This window comes from Microtus ochrogaster, unplaced genomic scaffold (genome assembly GCF_000317375.1).
Source record: "Microtus ochrogaster isolate Prairie Vole_2 unplaced genomic scaffold, MicOch1.0 UNK128, whole genome shotgun sequence".
Lineage (NCBI taxonomy): Eukaryota > Metazoa > Chordata > Mammalia > Rodentia > Cricetidae > Microtus > Microtus ochrogaster.
In genome coordinates, this window is record NW_004949226.1 from 565,565 (window position 1) to 570,270 (window position 4,706).

General features: G+C 38.4%; 1 pseudogene; it reads left to right on the forward strand.

Moving 5' to 3' along the window:
• The first annotated feature begins 728 nt into the window (after positions 1-728).
• LOC101999144 lies at positions 729-1,446 on the forward strand (annotated as a pseudogene).
• Positions 1,447-4,706: the final 3,260 nt, after the last annotated feature.

Consider the following 4,706-nt stretch of genomic DNA (forward strand, 5'->3'; position numbering starts at 1 on the left):
TGTCCACTCTCTCCATACCTCTTCAATATAGTGCTTGAAGTTCTAGCAATAGCAATATGACAACATAAGGGGATCAAGGGGATTCGTATTGGAAAGGAAGAAGTTAAGTAACATTTTTAAATGCAATGGCTTATAGGCAAATGAATGAGGGATAAAGAATGACTTACACTGGGGTGGTGTAGGAAGTACTTCTGTGTATGTGTTGCTTTTATTGGATAATGAATAAAGAAGCTGCATTGGCCTGTGATAGGGCAGAGTAGAGCTAGGTAGAGAAAACTAAACTGAATTTTGGGAGAAAGAAGGCAGAGTCAGAGAGATGCCATGTAGCCACCAGAGGGGAATGATGCAAGCTGCCTGCTGGAAACTTGCAGGTAGGCCACGAGCCTTATGGTAAAATATAAAATAATGGAAATGGGTTAATTCTAGATGTAAGAGATAGGTAACAATATGCCTAAGTGATTGGCCAAGTAATGGTTTAATTAATAAAGTTTCTGTGTGATTAGTTTGGGAGTCTGGGTGGCTGGGGAAAAAACAAGCAGTTTCTGCCAACACTGGGGGGATGAATACCATTGTAATCTTATACATCAATTGTTTCTAGTAAGAAACCAGAGGTTTTTGATTATATCCCTGTTCCTGGACACTAGTACATAGACTCTAAATGTTTAGAAACATTGTCTAGATTATGGAGGGACACGGTGGTTGTGTGTACGTGTGGACAGCATTTTGTCATGGGTCCTGTGCGGTTGGAAATACTGCTTTTCATCTTGGTAGCGTACAGTGTGTGGACTGAGAAGACAAAAAAGGAGGACGATGATACAGAACGTTGGTCCCTTCTAAAGGAGACTCTTACTTTGCGAACCCAGTCTACTGTGCCAGATGAGGTACTGAGGAATACAACAGTGGAAAAGTGTGTAAGCTGCTGAGCATGGAGCTTCAGGAAGAGCTGAGTTGCACCGGTCGACCTCAAGAAGTTCTGGAGCTGGGACAGGTGCTAGACACACATGCCCTACAGGCTTTCCGAGACAAGACTGGAAGAGGCTTTAGAGAATTTATGTGAGCAGATCCTGGACTACAGTGTTCACGCTGAGCACAAGGGCTCGTTGAGATACGCCAAGGGTCAGAGTCAGACCATGTCAACACTGACCAGGACTGGTACAGAAGGGAGTGAAAGTGGATCTGGGGATCCCTCTGGAGCTGTGGGACGAACCCAATGTGTAGGTCACATTCCTCAAGAAGCAGTGCGAGACTATGCTGGAGGAATTTGAAGATGTTGTGGGAGACTGGTATTTCCACCATCAGGAGCAGCCCCTGCAGCATTTTCTCTGCGAAGGTCATGTGCTTCCAGCCTCTGAAACTGCTTGTCTACAGCAAACCTGGAATAGAAAGGAAGAAGAGGAGATCACCAAGGCTTCAGGCAATTCCAAGCATGACCCAGAAGACCTTTGAACCCCCAGGAGGGATCATGGGGAGTTTTCTAAACTCATTCTCCCTTCCCCATGCCAAGGCTTGTAACCGTCCTTTCCGTATGTTCCCAGGACCCAGAACAGCAGTGTGAGAGGAGAAAAAGGTGTAAGAAGCTGGGGCAAGTTTTGCTTTCAGAGATGCCGCCATTTAACTGACCAAATGCGTGTGGTGATGGTGTTGAAGCTTTCTCTATATTTTTTGGCCCTCACCTGCACCAATTGGTCAATGATGGTATGAGCTGTGGGAAAGTCTCTTTGCTTTTTGAAGGGGGTCTATTTTGACCTGTTCAAGAGGCTACAGGAGGGCTACAGATATAGCTCAGTTGGTAGAATGTCTACCTAGTATGGACAAGGATGTGAATTGGATCACATAAAACCTGATGGTGGCAAACCCTTATAATCTCAGCACTTGAGAATTTTGAATGAGTTGACTACACTTTCAAGAGAATAGAATGAATTATTTTCCCTCCTTCCATTCATAAAAAAGAATATGAAGTGAAACACATATGCCATGTCCATAAAGTTATGGGGATCCTGAAAATATGACAGCTAGATGATTGAATATTATACTTTCTACTCCCAGCAAGGTGTCTCCTCAAACATCATTCTTTGTTCTTAGACCCCCTACTTCCAAAGGACCCTCAAGTTCAAGGCATGAAGATGGAAAGGCTCAACAGACAAAAACACAAGCAAGCTAATTTCTCATCACCTGACACTAAGATGTAGGCTTTACAAAATAATCTCTAAAAATATCAGCAGCTTCAAAGAGTGTTTGGAAATAGTATGTTTACAAAGCAAAATCAGGCTTCTATGGAAATGAAATAATTTGAAGACATAACATACCAGATTTTAGAGATTAGTTAAAACTTGGTTATTTCGTTCCTAGTTTTGAAAATAAAGATCAGCTCTAGAGGCTGAGAGTGAAATAAAAGTGGCATTTTTTATAAGTAATAACAAAGGGGAAGAAGTTACTAGAAATGTCTTGTTAAAAACTACAACAGAATTTGTATTTCCATCCAAATGCCTGATAATATTAAATTGTAATGGTATGTAAAACTCGGAGCAAGTCATGACTGAACATGAAGTTTTTTTTATGAAGACATTTTATATTATCATATCAGTATTGATTTCTTTTTCTTGGATACCATAGTATTTTTGTCAAAATTTATAAATAAATAATTTATTATAATAATATCTGTCTCACAGTATTGAATAGTAAATAGAAGAACATGTTAGAAACTACCTCATGTTTCCAAAATACTTTGTAAATGTTCATTACATATGCATTAGTATATTTGTAAAATAAGATGATGGAGTTAAAATATGACATATGACATTTTCTAGTGGATTGCATGGATTTCTATCTCAGATTTTAATGAACTACTCTCAATTATCTTAAAGAAAATATATTGTAGTTTGATTCAGATACAGAATATGGGTTCTTACAATTATTTGTTTGGATGAGTTAAGTTTTTTGTAACTGCTGTAATTACAGTGCCATAGACATTATTTCAAGAGATGTATACTTTTAGTTGTGGAGTCTGAGTTTTGGGGACTACGATGTTGGCTGGACAATAACGGTCCCTTTGACGGTAGTAAGATATGCTGAGCAATTCTGTGTCCTCCTCTTGTCCTTCCTTGGTTAGTTGGCAATTTGTTCATTTCTTGGATTTGATAGAGAATCACTTTTCACAGATGTGTGTGACTCTCTTACAGAGTTTCCCTTTCAGTAAGGACACTAGCCTACTTGGAGTAGAAATCCACCCTACTCAAATATGGTCTCTTCTTAAGTAATTGCATCTGCAATGGTTCTGTGTCCAAAGTTAGATTATGAAGTACTGGGGATTTGAACATAAGCATGGGAGATTAAGTGACAAAATTCAAACAATAAGTATTGACAAACATATATTAACATATAACATCATGACAATCAAGGTAGAACACATTTCTATAACCCTTCCCAAATTTTCTTCAACTTTCCTAACAATTCCAAATTACTTCAGATTGTGGGAATTAATTTTTGAAAATTAATACTGATCAGACTTTTCTAGAGTATTCTAATTGTAATTGTGTGGTACCTACTGTATTACCGCTGTAAGGATTACCTCTATTTTATATTTTTTTTCCTTTCGCCTGTTGAGAGGCATTAAACTTGTGTTGTGTATTATCTGCTCTGATCAAGGTTCTAGGGCATTTTGTGAACAACTCTTTACATGTACACTTTCATTTATTTTAGGTAAACAAGCAGAATCTTAGGTCACATTATATATATATATATATATATATATATATATATATATATATATGAGTCCGTTAAATTTTGCTGAATTATTTATCACCGTGTTGTGACACTTCATATCCCTGCAAGGATGTGTGAGAAACTGTGTGTGAAGTTAAGCAAACATGGTAATTTTTCTCTCTAAGTTTAGCTATTCAACGTGTGTGTAATGATGCCTTCTCTGCTTTTTTTTTTTCTCTCTCTCTCTTTTTTTAGGTAAGCAAAGCTAGTATATTGATTGATACTACAGGTAATTGAGGCAAATATTAATGAGAATTGGCTATAAAAAGGGAAAGTGAAACCCACTGAAAATAATTTACAAAGAAAAAACTTACAAAAGAATATGGTTTTTGAAGGAAGATGATAAATTTGAATAAGGGCTTTAAAATGATAGCTTGAGCTTCATAATTTCTGCCTTGTCTTCTCACTGAAATAACCTGCCATTCTTTTTTTTTTTTTGCTTTATAAATAATACCATTCAACATTTGCACCTTCTCCCCTCCTCCCATTTTTCTCCCAGTTCCCCCACTCCCTCTTCTCCCTCCCCTTTCAGTCCTAAGAGAAGGCCAGGTACCTGCCCTGTGGGAATTCCATGGCCCTTTCCCTTCCATCCAGGCCTAGGAAGGTGAGCATCCAAACAGACTAGGATCCCAAAAAGCCAGTACATGCAGTAGAATCAAATCACAGTGCCTTCTCACTTTTCTCTCTCCCTATCTCCCCTTTCACCCATCCCAGCCCACCCCCAGTTCCCAATTTTTGCCCAGCAATCTTGTCTACTTCCAATATCCAGGAGGATAACTATATGTTTTTCTTTGGGTTTACCTTCTTATTTAGCTTCTCTAGGATCGCAAATTATAGGCTAAATGTCCTTTATTTATGGCTAAAAACCAATTATGAGTGAGTACATCCCATGTTCATCTTTTTGGGTCTGGGTTACCTCACTCAGGATAGTGTTTTCTATTTCC